The 15,629-nt window shown below is 47.2% G+C and overlaps 1 long non-coding RNA gene across 2 annotated transcripts; it reads right to left on the bottom strand.

Moving 5' to 3' along the window:
• Positions 1 to 335: 335 nt before the first annotated feature.
• On the bottom strand, positions 336 to 8,383 carry LOC127060995 (uncharacterized). Of its 2 annotated transcripts, none has more exons than XR_007780361.1 (3): positions 6,983 to 8,383; positions 4,705 to 4,826; positions 336 to 3,988 (listed from the first exon to the last, which is right to left on the bottom strand). It is a non-coding gene; the product is annotated as an uncharacterized LOC127060995 (long non-coding RNA). The 2 variants fall into 2 exon arrangements; XR_007780360.1 differs by having other exon boundaries at positions 7,537 to 8,383.
• Between the last annotated feature and the right edge of the window lie 7,246 nt (positions 8,384 to 15,629).

Genomic DNA, 15,629 nt, shown 5'->3' with positions numbered 1-15,629 from the left:
CAATTGTGGAGGGAGTATCTTCTTGGCTCCAAATCTTTGAAGAAAATCTTTGTACTTCCACATCCCTACACGCCAGTACCTCAGCTCTCAGGGGCAGCCCAAGAGATCAGTCCTTTCCTGCCCCAGTCGGATGGAAAGGGAGCCCCAGGCATATGTCATGTGGTGCACTCTGGTTCTTTTCGCGAGACATGGGGGAAGGACAGGAGGAAGTGGGATGGTGAACCCACCTTTAAGCTGGAAGCCCATGTACATGAACTGAGAGAGAAGAGAGCTGTTAATAAGGCACCATACAAGAAGGCTGTCAGTGTTGACGACTGAGAGACAGGACTCCACTTAGGGCAAGCAAGAAGTTGTTTATTGCTTCAAAAGCTCAGTTTATATACTCTTACAGCGTTAGATAAAATTTTCCACTGCCAAGCAATAACCACATTATTAATGGTTCTTAGAAATATTGCTTAACCACAATCTTACACCTGCAGTCTTACATGACTTCCTTAAATCAAAGCACAACATTCATTTTCTTTCCTTCCTCAGATTTCTGTTTGATGTTCCCAGGGCTTTTGGCCCACCAAGGCCAAGATGTCCACATCATCCATTAACTCTGCAGTACTCTCTGCTCCACTGCCCAGCTGCATCCCCACATCTCTCCCTTTCTGTTCAACCATTAAAATTCTTTTCAGGGACTTATCTATTAATCTTTGAACACATTGAAAAACACATGGCAAGCGAATAATCAAAAGCATTACTATAGCTAAAATATAAATCCCTGTCTTTATCAAGTTTTTAAGTCAGCCAGTGAGCCCACATCCCCCCAGCATCTGCCGGAGCCAGTCCCCATTGCTAACAACCTGTAAGTTAGTTATACTGTGTTGAAGGGCCTGTATGCTAGCATGGATAGACTGAGAATGATCAGACAGGTTCATGCAGCATAAGCCTTCAAAGTCTTCACAGCCATGCTCATGTGCTAAAAGCAAAAAAATCTATGGCAGCTCTATTTTGCAATGTTGTATGCCTTACACTATCAATATCTGTTAATAAGCCTGTTAAAGCAGAGCTAGTAGCATTAGTTTGTTTTGCAAGCCAGCAACCAAGCTCGTTTAAAGTTTTTTGTGAATGTGCTGTGCCAATAGATGGAATAATTGAGGCAAGTACTCACACCCCAGTTTCCCATGATTGTACGTTATCGTCACAATCTGGGGTGTATGTATGTGTGCTGCATTTCACCCGTCCTAGCTTATGCAAAGATGTTAAGTTTATCTGTGAGGAGTGAAACACAGTTAGTCACCCAAAAGTGCAAGGGCCTCCAATTGCCTCTCCCGGTATTCCTTTCCAAGCTCCATTTCCACAAATTAAAAATATATTGTCTATTAGTCCGATGGCAAGTTCTCCTGGAATAACTTGACACGGTAAGGTGTGATTACACCAAGCAGAGGCATTGCCATAAATACCTGTACCTGAAACATCAAAGCCAGGGTTTATTTTTTCTTTGTTAACATAGGTCCAGATTCTATGGGTATAATTTAAAAAGAAACACACAAAGGACTGTGTGGATCCAAGAATGTCAAGATCTTCAGGCTGTAGGGGGAGAGGGGGAAACTCATTAATTATATCCATCCCTTGACCACTGTTGTTAGCAAAAAACCATCCAGCCATCTGGCCTTGCTTTTTACGGTACTCTGTATCACACCACCACTTTGGTTCAACTTGACCTAGGGCGGTACAATTTCTTTGGGTTGTCAAGTTGAATAAAGTATCCCACTCACTTTCCTGTAAGGGCATGGCAACAAAGCAAGTTTGAAAAGGGTTACTGGGAGAAGTCATAGAAATGCACAAAGTAGATTCATTTAAAGCTGAAACTAGCATAAGCTGAACATTACCTTCTGGAAGGGCTGGCACCACAACCATTTCCCCTTCATAGAGACTGAATCCTACAAAAAGGATCAGCCTGAGGAGGCCAATCTTGATCCCAAAAATACCTATGTGAAGGCAAGCCATAATCCTGTGCACAGACAAATTTTTAAAATAATACAATCACCATACGAATAGCGCAAAGGATCATACTGTGGGCAATCCCCGTGCTCTGATGCGTAATACCACTTTCTCTGACACCTATAACACATACACAGAGTCCATGCCTGGTGGGAATATTCTCTACAAATAAAGCAAGGTTTAGGGTTATTTTCACATCTAAGTCCAAGTCTCCTTTCACACTGTTCTCGCTGTCTTTTGAGACATGGGGTTAGAAATTAACTTGGGGTAGAACTCAATTTCGGATTTAGATTGAGTGTGCTGTTTTGAATTTTTTAGGCTGTAGCTTGCTCACATAGATGAAGTGTGTTGTGTTAACTTATTTAGTCTGTTAACTTGCTGTGCTCGCAAAAAGCCTGTGCTCTCAAAAAGCCTGTAGCTCACAAAACTGTCCCAAACAAGGTGAGAGGAATCTGAACTTCCAAGCTAGAGGGAGATAAGAGAGGCCCCTTGGACCCTGAAACAAGAAGCAAAGCAAAACTGAGGCTGCCAAGATACAACCAGAGAGCTCTCTGCACAAGGACTGATAGGAACTAATTGTAATGCAAAGCAGGGCTAGTAAATGAATATGCATGGACCTATTGTGAAACTTAATGCATATGCAACGGGTTAGGGGACAAAGGGGGAACTGGACTCTCGGGGAATTTGCATGCTCTTTGATCTTGCACGTGCCCAGCACTGAATAAAAATATATACCTACTTCACAACTTTTATGAGTTGTGAAGTTTTTTCTGCAAATCACTTTCATGAATGGAGACTTGTTCTGCAATTAAGGATTTCACTATTTCAGGGATGAGTTGACCATCCAGATTGCAAAGTGGCAAGAGGTTGATGAGTCCCCTTGGGTCAGGTAAGAGCTGATTTGGGTGGCCATGGGATCTTGGTGGAGGTGTGCTCAATGGTCTGAGAAGGCAAAGCCAGAGATGAAGTGCCAGGGTGGTCAGGATATTCAGAAGAGGTATTCAAAGATTCTCTGAAAAGTCTCACATTCTTGGCTGGGATCTACCTCAGGCCGTTTTCTGTAGAGACACAAGCATAACCTCTTCCTCATGTGCTGAGGGGATAAGGTCCCATAATTTTATCTGTATCCAGGTCCTTTATAAGGACTGGGGCCTTCTGTTTAACTTCTAACTGAGGGTTATGGCCAAAGTGCCTCACAACTGGGGGGTTAGGGTCCATTAGGGAACAATGCCTTCTGTAATTGCTCAACTGTGGTGGCATTCCCCATTCCCCCTTTCTGTTGTAGCAAAAGATGCTTAAGTGAAGCGTGGGCTCGTTTGATTATAGCTTGGCCTGTTGAGTAATGAGGAATCCCCGTGCTGTGTGTTACCCCCCAGAGGGCAAGAAAAGCCGCAACTCTCTGGGAAATATATATGCTGGGCTATTATTAGTTTTGATTTGCAAGGGAATACCCAAGACTGCAAAGGCACTTGCAAAGTGACGACAAATGTCTTTTGCTGATTCTCCAGTATGACAGGATGCAAACAGAGCACCTAAAAAGGTATCTATAGAGGAGTTAATACACTTAAGTTAGCCAAATTCTGGGAAATTAGTGACATCTGTTTGCCATATTTGAAGGCTTTGGAGTACTCTAGGGTTAATTCCTCCAGCAATGGAGGGAAAGGAGTGCCTCTGGCAGTCAGGACATACAGCAACAATGCTGGAGGCTTGGCAGCTAGTCAAGCCAAAAGTGTGTGCCAGTGAGGCAGCATTCTGATGAAAAAAGGAGTGGCTAAGTTTAGCTTGGGCAAACCGCAACGCTTGAAAGGATAAAGTAAGCAAATCCGCTTGGCGATTTCCTTCTGCAACAAAACCAAGCAAAGTAAATGAGAACAGACATGCATTACAAAATAAGGCTGTTGCCTCACATCTAAAAGAAAAGCAAGTTGTTGTAACCCTTGAAACAAATCCTTGTTGGGCACATTCTTCAATACAGCAGCCTCAGCTCTCTCAACAATTCCTGCAACATAAGCAGAATATGTGACCAAATTAAAAGGGACAGACCATTGCTGAAAGGCTTGCACAACAGCTGCTAATTCATCAATGTGAGGAAACTTGAAACAGTAGCTGATATGGGAAACACATATATATATTTGTAAATTCAGATTTTTAGAAGCATACAATGTACTTAGACAGGTGGAGGAAAACATATATATATATATATATATATATATAGCTTATTTAGCAACTTTGCAAAAGTACAGAACACAGTTTGTAACAGGAATGTAACTTGCTAGATAGAGACAACTTGTAACAGAACACAAGAATTTAGTTGCTAGGTAAAGGCCATAAAGATAAGAAAACTCAGTAAAGCAAGACTCAGGTATTGTTGCAAGCCATAAAGCAGAACCTTTTGCTTAAGGAGCAAGCAAGAACCAGGCTCCTGGTTTTGGCCAGGACAAATTGACCTGAGAGAAAGCCAAACCTCCACTGTGCCTGCCCAGAAGAAAGGGTCAAGCAGCGAAGATTGAGGAAGATGATGTTACTTCATCAAAGACGCCCACCCATGACCACCAGCAGGCGTGGCACCACCAAAGACTCTAGGCAGGGAATGGGTGGGCAGAGAGGTGTGGGCTTAGGGGATCAATGTGTATTTAAACGTGAAATCTCTCTCACCAGGTATGCATGTCTTTGGTGGAAATATCCCCCATGCGTCCCAGCTGGAATAAAACATACCTGCTTTACAGTTTTATTTGTAAAGTCCTCATTCCGCAGCTCAGTAACAACATCCAAATCCCATCGGTCGGATTCTGTGTCCCACCAAAGTATCACCAACTTGTGCGTGCAGCCAGGTCCATCTGTAAAGATAGTTAAAGCTTGTAAGGGAATCTCGCTTCTTTTGGGTTGTGTTAGGAGATTAAAATAGACAGTCACGAGCTTATGCTTTGGAGGATCACAGAATCACAGAATCACAGAATCACAGAATAAGGAGGTTGGAAGAGACCTCTAAGATCATCGAGTCCAACCTATGCCCTAACACCTCAACTTGACTGTAGCACCAAGTGCCATGTCCAGTCTTTTTTAAAGACATCCAGAGATGGTGATTCTACCACCTCTCTGGGAAGAGCATTCTCCAGTACTTTATTATTCTTTCGGTGAAAAATTTCTTCCTAATATCCAAACTATACCTTCCCTGAAGTAGCTTGAGACTGTGTCCTCTGGTTCTGTCAGTTGCTGCTCAGTGGAAGAGACCAACCCCCACCTGTCTACAACCTCCCTTCAGGAAGTTGTAGGGAGAAATAAGGTCACCTCTAAGCCTCCTCTTCTCCAGGCTAAACAGCCCCAGCTCCCTCAGTGGTTCCTCACAGGGCTTGTGTTCCAAGCCCCTCACCAGCCTTGTTGCCCTCCTCTGGATGCACTCAAGCTTCTCAACGTCCTTCCTAAACTGAGGGGCCCAGAACTGGACACAGTACTCAAGATGCGGTCTCACCAGCGGTTTCACCAGTGCCGAGTAGAGGGGAAGAATTACCTCCCTGCTCCTGATGGCCACACAATTCCTAATGCAAGCCAGGATGCCATTTGCCTACTTGGCCACCAAGGCACACTGCTGGTTCATATTCAACTGGCTGTCAACCAGCATCCCCAGGTCCCTTTCTGCCTGAACACTGTCTAGCCACACTGTCCTCAGCTTATAACATTTTAGGGGATTTTTGTGGCCAAAATGTAGAACTCGGCACTTAGACTTATTAAACTTCATGCTGTTGGACTCTGCCCATCCATCCAACCGATCTAAGTCTCTCTGCAGAGCCCTCATTCCTTCCAAGAGATCAACACAAGCTCCCAGCTTAGTGTTGCCTGAAAATTTACTAATGAAGGACTCTATGCCCTCATCCATTGTCTCTGTCCCTCTGGGAGCCTTCTCAGGAACGCTTGGCCAGGCCCAAGTCGGCAGACACCAGGGGAGCAACCCCAACACGGCTGACTGCAGGGAGACACTCTCTTGTGCCCCGAGGGTGCTGAGGGCAGCTAGGCCAGTCGCTTTTGCAGCAGAAGAGACACTAAAGACACTGGTGGAAGAAAGGGGCCGACTCTCAGCAGGGGTTAATCCAAGGTTTTATTCAGGAGCCAAGGGAGCTCCTGCACCTTAGGGGGCCTCCTGCCGAGAGCCCCGGGAGATGTGCCAAAGTTACATTTAAAGGGAGGTGGAAACCAAAAGTAGATAACATTTTACTAACCAATAAATGACCCTAAGGGATGGGTACTGGGGGATAGACATTTAGGACAGCGTATAGGGCAAGTCTCGGAGGGCTGACCCCTAGCCTCTAGCTAATCACTCGACATCTTGGACCGAAGCTTCTAGATGGAGGGGATGGGATGCTGTGTGATTGACAGAGAGCCAGGGTGGGGATTTGGGGATGAACTCATCAAGGGAGAGGAATTACATAGGTAAAGGGGTACAATCTGGGATAAGCTATTTGGGAAAACTACGGGGATACAAAAACCAAATTACTTCAAAGTATTACAAAGTATAAAAACACACTACAAGAATCCATGTCGTCTATAAAAATATTAATTAGAACTGGTCCCAGTACAGATCCCTGAGAGACACCACTGGTGACTGGCCACCAGGTGGATGCAGCACCATTCACCATCACTCTCTGAGCCCGGCCATCCAGCCAGTTCTTAACCCAGCAAAGAATGTTCCTGTCCAAGTGGTGGGCTGCCAGCTTTTCCATGAGTATGCTGTGGGAGACAGTGTCAAAGGCCTTGCTGAAGTCCAAATAGACAACATCTACTGCCTTTCCTGCATCCACCAGGTGGGTCACTTGGTCATAAAAGGAGATCAGGTTGGTCAGACATGACCTACCCTTCGTAAACCCATGCTGACTGCGTCTGATACCCTGGCCATCCTGTAAGTGCTGTGTGATAGCACTCAGTATGAACTGCTCCATTATCTTACCTGGTACTGAGGTCAGGCTAACTGGCCTGTAATTACCAGGATCCTCCTTCCTACCTTTTTTGTAAATGGGTGTCACAGTGGCCCATTTCCAATCATCTGGAACCTCTCCAGTGAGCCACAACTCTTGATAAATGATGGAGAGCAGCTTCACAAGCTCATCTGCCAGCTCCCTCATCACCCTAGGATGGATCCCATCTGGTACCACTGATTTATAAATATCCAAGTGTCCCAGCAGTTCTCTGCCTCTTCTTGGATAACAAGAGGACCATTCTGCTCCTTGGCACTATGTACTAATCCCTGAGGACAGTTGTCTTGAGGACAGGCTGTTTTACCACTAAAGACTGAGGCGAAGAAGGCATTAAGTGTCGCCCTGATTTTCTAGGATTTTCTAAGCCTTCTGATGTTTATATTCTTGTGGAGAACTTTCTCTCATGCTGTCTGTAGATAACACATTGTTTTGCATTCCTTTATGGAGGAGGAGAGACTTGATGGACTCTTGGTTTGCCCAGTGGCATTGGAGAGGTGGCACTGTCACCCTCTAATCCACTGTCACTTTTGGAAAACTATAAATGTTGGAGTCAGGAAATAAACTTCCCTTTTTTGTTCACCTTGGAGCAGCGGTGTGCGTCTGTGTTCTTTTGTGTTCCATAGCGACATCTTGTGACTGCTGAAGTGTACTGCAGCCTAGGCTGAGACACGGATTCCGATTGCGGTGAGGTCGTGCCGTTTTCCCACCCCCCTCCTTGGCGCTTTGCCTGCTGCTCTTGTGGTGATGGCTCCCTCTGTGACTTTCGAGGAGGAGTCTTTCGTTTTGGACATCTGGAGGGATGTCCTGCAGGTGAAACAGGTTTCTGGTTCCTGGAGTGATTTTGTGAAGCTCCATCTGTGGGCCAAGGAACAGGGGTTCTTTTCGGACCCTGCGCAGGCGTTCTCCAGGCAGGAGTGGTATCTCGTGGGGGTCCGCCTCACGGAGGTTCTCTTTGACGATTGCACCGTGGACGTTGGGGTCGCTGCTGGTGCAGTGGAAAAAGTGTGAGGTGATTTGGCGGGGGTCTGGGTTCTGTAGCCCTCGGAGTTCCCGGGGGGCCCTTCTGTCTCGGTCGCGGACGAGGGGGAGTTTGAGTTTCTGTGCGATGTGGACCCCCCTCACCCCGCTCCGGGACGGATCCAGCCCGGGGGATGGCGATTGTTCCCCCAGGGCGGATTGGGCTCCCAGCCAGCTGGCCCCGAGTCCCGGGGGCGGAGCCCTGCGGGCTCCAGACGACCCCGTGGAGTCGGCAGGCCGCCCTCGCCCCGCCCCGCCCCGCGCGGGCGGCGGGGCGGGTGGAGTGCCGCCCTCTCTTTGTGCCTTCCCGGCACTTGGTGGCGGCGGGGAGTCTCTGGATCAGCCTCCGCCTCTGATCGAGCCTGATTCGGTGACGACTCTTTGTCCGAATTGCGGCGTTTCCACGAAGTTCCCTCTGGGCCCGGTGGGGGCGGGTTCGCCCGTTTCTGGGCTTGCGCGGCCTGCTGAGCATGCGCAGTCGGTGGAAGCAGCCGGGGGCGGGGAGTCAGTCGGTGCTCCGTCGGACCCCGCCCCGGGGGACGGACAACCCGCCCCTCTCGTTTCGGCGGGGGCAGTGCCCGCTGTGGAGTCTTGCGCCTCGGATCGGGCGCTCATCGGGGGCGTGCCGGGTTTCATGGTGCCGCCCCGCAGTGATGGAGCTCCGCCGACCATGCCTCTCACGGCGCCCCGCCCAACCCCCCCGTCGGGGGACGGGGACCCCGAACCGATCTCGTCCCGGTCCGCGCCGGTTTTGCGGGCCGTGCCGGCGCCTACGTCTGCCACGGCGCCCCCCGCCGGGGCTGCGGCACAACAGGGCGCTGAAGTATTCACCTTTAGCACGACTGCTGACACGGCCGGCGGGAGGCCGGTGGGTTCCCGGGGCCGTTGCTCCTCCCCGTCGAACTTGTGGACAGTCCCCCCGTGCCAGGTGACCGTGCGTCCGAAGGACCCCGGCCGCTTCTGGTGGGAGGCCAAAACTAAGTCCGACGAGATGTGTGAGCCTGCCTCCTTGCGGCATCTGCGGGGTCGCGGAGGGGGCTCCTCCGGCTCTGCTGGTGCTGCAGGGGGCGCAGGGACGAGTGGTTTTCGGCCGGCTCCCAGTCAGGCATCTGCTCTTGTCCCTGTGGGGCCCACGGAACAGGGCGCAGGTGCTGCGGCTTTGCCAGCATACATTGAATCCATATACACTGTTCCCCTCTCTTGTGTTAATATTTTTAGAGCTCATTTTAGGGCATAAAACTCACACCCTTGGGCTGACCAGTTGTAAGGTAACTTTCCCTTTTCTATGGCTACCAGCCTTTCATCGATTATAGCGTACCCTGACATCTGGTGTCCCTGGATTGCCTTTGAAGATCTACCAATGTACAATTGCTTCCCCTTTTGGAGTGGTTGATCCATTAGATCTTCTTTTACCTTAGTTAATAACCTCTAGGCAATCATGCATTAGTTCTTCCACTGGTTCTCTATATAAAAACTGGGCAGGATTGAGATGGTTATCTGCAATTAGCTCTAAATAATCCTTATCTATTAAAATGGGTTCATACTTTAACACTTGGGAATAGGTAAGTCATTTCTCAGCCTTTTGACTTAGGATACTCCTAACTGAGTATAGGGGGTGTACTTTCAATTTTCCCCCAAAGGTTAGTTTCCTGCTTTCCTCTACTAGTAGGGTGGTCGCTGCCGCTGCCTGAATGCAAGTTGGCCACCCTCAGCTGACAAGGTCTAGCAGTTTTGATAGATAAGCCACTGGTTTCATGGACCCTCCCCAGTCCTTGGCCAACATTCCATGTGCTACCCCTTTTTTTACATCCACAAACAGGTAGAAAAGTTTGTTTAAGGCAGGAAGACTCAACACCAGTGAACTGACTAATTTCTGTTTTAACTCTTTAAACTTCTGCTCATCTTCCTTTCCCCACCCAATCTCATTTTCTACTAACTTTTTGTGCAAGAACTTGATGGCCTGAGTGTACCCTTCAATTCATAGCCTGCAATATCATAACAAGCCTAAAAGCCTTCTAACCTCTCTCTTAGTTTTCAGCTGTGGAAGTGAGACTATTCTCATAATTCTTTCAGGATTCAGTCATCGGCTCCTTTGAAAAATCATACGTCTTAGGTATTTTACTTCACATTCTACAAATTGAAGTTTCCCATTTGATACCTAAAGTCCTTGGTTTCCTAGAAAATGTAATAATGCTATTGTGGATTCCTGGACTTTCTTTTCCTCTCCTGAGAGAAGGAAATAATCCACATACTGGATAAGTTTTATTTCAGGTGCAGTGGAGAAAAGTTTTAGTACTTCTCCTAGTGCTTGACCAAATAAATTTGGGGACTCAGAAAATCCTTGGGGTAACCTTGTCTACCGAAATAGTTGCTTTCTCCCTGAATTGGGGTCCTCCCATACAAAAGCAAATGTATCCCTACTTTCCTCTATTAATGGAGAAGCCCAAAAAGCATATTTTAGGTCTATCACACTAAACCACTGGTGGGATGAGGGAATATTACTTTATAGTGTATATGGGTTGGGCACTAACAGATATCAATTCACAGTTCTTTTCTACACCTCCCTCAAGTCTTGAACGAGCCGGTAAGTTTTGTCTGACTTTCTTACTGGTAATATGGGTGTATTATGGGGGCACATAAATGGTTCTAAGGTTCCTTTTTTAATCAGTTCCTGGACCACTGGCTGCAATCCTTGTCTCCCCTCCAGGGAGAGTGGGTATTGTTGTACCCAAACTGGGCAGTTTTCATCAACTATTTTTATTACTATAGGAGTCATGTTTAACTCGCCTCGGTTTCCAGGTCTTGCCCACACTATTTCACGAATCCTTTTCTCGTCTTCTTCTCTTAGTCTGAGAAACTTAACTGCCATTTTCCCTTCCTCTGGGAGCACCCCGATGCCCAACCGCACCTGTAAATCCCATCCCAATAAATTGTACCCTGCTTCTGGAACTAATAGAATATCCCCAATTCCTGTTTTATTTGTCCCTTCAAACCTTACTTGCTTTATGACTAACACTTTAAACCCTTCCCCTTTTGGACCCACTATTTGCACTGTATTTGACTCTTCTCGCATCCCTTTGGAATTCTACAAAGACAAGTTCTTTCAGCTCCCATGTCTACCAAAAATTCAAATTCTTCCTTGTGGAGATGTATTTTTAAGGCTATCAAGGGCTCCTGATGGTATTCTGTCCCCAGGAGGTAGAGCCCCTGGCATCCCTAGTCTTCCACTTCTCCTTTTTGCTTGTTCTCATAAACCTTCAGGTCCTTTCCCCTTCAGGGGTAATTTCTCTTGAGGTATCCATTTTTCTTACAATAAAAGCAAATCAGTCTTAGGTTTCTCAGTTCCCCAATTTCCCTCTCAGGGGTCCCATCCCAAGGAACCATATCCCACCTCTGCCTATTCTCTCCCAATCAAGGTCTTTCTCCCTGACGGGGGTTGTTCCTTACATGCTGGTTTCCTTCTCTAATGGCAGTTAACATTACCCTGGCCTTTGCCTTCTCTTTTTCCTGATCCCTCCTGACATACACCTTCTGTGCTCCCCTTAAGAGGTCCTCCTGTTAGCGTTCAGAAACACATAATCACAAAAATGATTATGTCGGTGCTTTTATTAAGAGCTCTGGGAATCAGGGGTATTTTCAACCCAAATCTGACTCCGACTATACTTTCGAGATGAACCTGTTTTTATATTCTACCATTATATAGCTTTCATGTTAATTATTAAACTTTTATTGTTCTATTGTATACATAGATTTTAGCCAAGCATAGCCCCCCTTAGATTTCCAACATAGTTTCTCATGATTCTTCTTATGATTATACAATAATTATATTTAATTACTAAACAATCATCACATCTAACAAGTATATCATTTATCATACTGCTTATGCAGGCGCAACACAAAGCCTAACATTTCAGAGTCTATTTTAACATTATCCCAGGGCCCCACTATCATTCCAATCCCCTTTCTTGACAACCCTCCGATTTCTCTTATTTTCTCCATGTATCTGGCTACGCATGGGTGATGACATTTATCTTTAGCAAGGTCTGTATATCTACTGTATCAGGGTCGATACCTAAGTACTGCCTCATATTTTTTCTCAGTCTTTCTAGCCACTCTGTTGGGGTTTCTTCCCTCTTCTGCTGTTCATCAATTGCCTTATGAGCATTCAGGCTTAGTGGAGCAGCCTCTTTGTTACCCCTTACAATTAATGTTCTATAACCCTCCATGTTTTGCCTTCCCTCAAGGCTGTTGTGGTCCCAATTAGGGCATACTGTGGGCATTTTCAGATCCCCAGGAGGTCCTTGCATGTGCTCCCTTTCCCATATCCACATTCCAGCTGTCCGGATCATCTGTCTTTCCTCTGGTGTAAATAACATGATCATTATTGATTGGATTTCTTCCCACATATAAATGCTGAGCCCCAAAAATTGGTCCAACTGTTCTGCTAATCCAATGGGGTCTTCTAGTAATGCTTTTAATTCCTTCTTGAACATCCTCACATCAGAGGAATTGAGTGGTACAGTCACAAATCTAATTCCCCCATGCACCCCACCCATCGATACTTTCCTCAGAGGATATAATCCCACTGCTTGGTTCCCATCCCCCAACCTGTTTTCCTCTCGTTGTGCCATTCTGTTTCTAGTATTTTGACTAGAGCCATCAAACAGCATGGGGGGGGGTACAGTCGGTGCCAGTGGGGGTGGAGGGGGCAAATATTCTAACGGGTCCCATTCCTTACTTTCTGTTACTTTCAACATGCTCACCCTCGAAGGCTAAATCTCTCCTTCACAACAGGCAGCATAGTCGCTCTCTTCCTGACTGAATGGTTTCTTAGCCCTCACATGGATGTTTGAAGCCCAACATATCCACCCTTTGTCCAACCCATACCTAGGCCAATATACATGATCGGGCCTAATTTCCCCCTTAGTCCACTCTATCATACAGTACTATATCATCTTAACCTCATCCTTACCTTTGGTATGGGGGTCATATTTCCACTGGGCTAGTTTTCTTCCGAGGGGCTATCTGGGGGTATACCTGTTGATATCTCTTCACTTCCTTCTCCCCTTGGGAATTCCCTACTTGCTCCTAGTCCTATTCCTAACAGCCACTCACAGGTCCTTGCCATAAAAGCCTGCTTTCCCAACAGCCACGAGAAGAAAAAGGAATGAAAGAAAAGAAACCCCTGCCTTCCTCTAGGAAAGCATAAGCAAACAAACAACTCAGCCAAGTCAGGAGAACCAGCGAGAGACTGACTTACTGTCCCCATCACAATGGGGGCTGATGAGCGAGGCCGAATGGGCCTCAAGAGAGCTATCTCTCTTCCAGCTTTATTGCCTGTGAAAAACACCATTAAGTTTTGTTAAAATTTTAGAAGTTTAATAGTAATGAAAATAGTAATAAAAATTAGGACAATAAGAGACAATAAAAAGCAAAGAATTATGGACATCCAGGTGCCTGGCACTCTGCCACAAAGCCCAGCTTGCTAACAAAGGATTACCCCTTAAAAGCAATAGACTATTGCATATTCATATTTCTTATACATTATTCAAACATTCCTTTCACACTAGGGTGTTTCTTCTTAATTTTAGCTTCCCCCCCTCATCTTGTAAATCAGTCTGCTTGGTTCTTCAAAGTCTGAGCTTTCCCAACAAGGAGGCAATAATTCTTCTCTTGGAATCTTGGTGTCTGTTGCTGTTATCTCTATCCAGATAGGATAATGCGAAGAATTTCTTGATTATCTTTTCCATTCCTTGAGCTAGTTACAAAAAGTATCTTACATCACATAGTTTCTATTTTAATATTATGCTATAGCCTAAAAACTATATTTTCCACACTACTTAAGAGAGATTAATACAGCATTGCTTAAAAGATATTAATACAGCAATACTTAGAAAAGATTAATACAGCATAACTTTCCGACATAACATATATAGTAGTCATTTTAATATTTGCGAAGAGCCAATCATATAATATGCATTTTTCACATTGCCCACCACCGGCGCCGGCTCCAGCACCCTCTCTCTCTTGGCTGCCACCAGCGTTTTCCAACGCTGCCTCTCGCTCTCCCCGGCCACTGCTACCGCGGCAAGGCTTTGGCAAGGACGAGCTCCGCCCCAGCAGCCCGCTCTGGGAGCAGAGGGCTCGTGTACAGCTACCTGCACTGGGGGGAGCCCAGGGGCACAGCCCTTGTCTTGCCTCCTGTGGGAACTCAGGACATCCCTCTGGGAGTCTGGAGTTTCCTGGGACCCTTGCCAGGGGGCTCAGAGACCCTGGCACACAGCCCAAGAACACCATCGGGTTCGAATGCGGGCCATGGAACAGCTTGGCACCTTTGCATGAGGAGATAGAGGCCACGGCAGTTTAGATGGTATAGGGATAAAGTATTCACAGAGTGTAAATGTAGGTTTTAAGATTTTTGGTATAGGGGTTTCTGGTGACAAGATGGAGGGATTTGGGCGTGTCTAGCCTTTCTTCTTCTTCTCTACCTCCATCTTGTCTGGTGATGTTGGCACTTTTAGATTGGTCTAGAGTAGAAACTCACTGTCTAGCGTAGATGATAGGTATTGGAAAATAACTGTAAATATTGTACACGTAGTTTGTAGTATAAAAAGATAACACCACCCTGGGGGAGGGCGGAGTGCCTCTGACTGTCCTGCCGAACGGATCTCGGCTGGACAGGGAGAAAGAATTTTATAGATAAGATGTAATAAATAACCTTGAGACCGAAAAATGAAGAGCCCTGACTCCTTCTTTAAGCACCGGGCTGGGAAAAGAAACTTTTGAACTTTTTCGGGGTCACTCTGACCAGCTAGAGAGAGAGACCCCAGCAACTGGCAGTCCCTGGGTGGGCCAAAGAAAAGGTGCCTAAGCGTGTGTGGGGACAGAGACAAACAGCCAGACTCGACAGCCTCCTTCTTGCCCTCTCTCTCCTTCTCAAACCCCCTGACCAGGGGCTGCGGCCCCCACTCTGTGCTTGGGACCCCAGCAGGCTGGGTACCGTTCTTGCACACTGTACCCGCATGTGCGGGACCAGGCGTGTGGAGGGGGCTAGAATGCCCGTGCAGCAACAGGGAGGGGAGGGGCCTGCCTGCTCCTTCCCTAGGGTTGATGGGCTCCGTGGGAAAGTCGCCGCAGCCCCATGCCCTGGAGCCTTCCTGTCTTATACCAGTGCAGGCAACTGCCGAACACCACCCATGTGGACTTGCTCCTGCCCGCGGTCCGGAGCCTCCCATACAACTGAGTCGGCCCCGCTGCGTGTTACTACGCTTAGCATTTCTGAGGCACCACCAGCACCCTTAGCAGGGCCGGCAGCACCGGGTATTATTGCGCCTAGCACTTCTGATTCCCCGCCGTCCACATGGACTCGCCCTTGCCCGTGGTCTGCAGCTTCCTTTGTGCTGGTGGGTGTTGTGGGGGAGCTGCAGTGGGTCCGCCCCCCGGAGCCTTCCAGTCTTTTACGAGCGTGATCCCCACCAATTGGCAGTGCTCGCTGCCAGTCTAACACCCCCTAAATCTGGTAACTCTCAACCTGGGTCTCCCAGGTGCTCTTGAGTTCCCCCTCCCCCCGCCCCCGCTCGCAGTTCCCTCCACTCATGGGTCCCGCCCAACTGTCCTATGTCCTTAAGCTTCGACAGACTCTGGTACAGATCCCTT

Source organism: Serinus canaria, chromosome W (assembly GCF_022539315.1).
Source record: "Serinus canaria isolate serCan28SL12 chromosome W, serCan2020, whole genome shotgun sequence".
In the NCBI taxonomy this organism is placed as follows: domain Eukaryota; kingdom Metazoa; phylum Chordata; class Aves; order Passeriformes; family Fringillidae; genus Serinus; species Serinus canaria.
The sequence above is the reverse complement of the archived record's forward strand: the minus strand, read 5'-3'. Positions and strand labels throughout refer to the sequence as shown.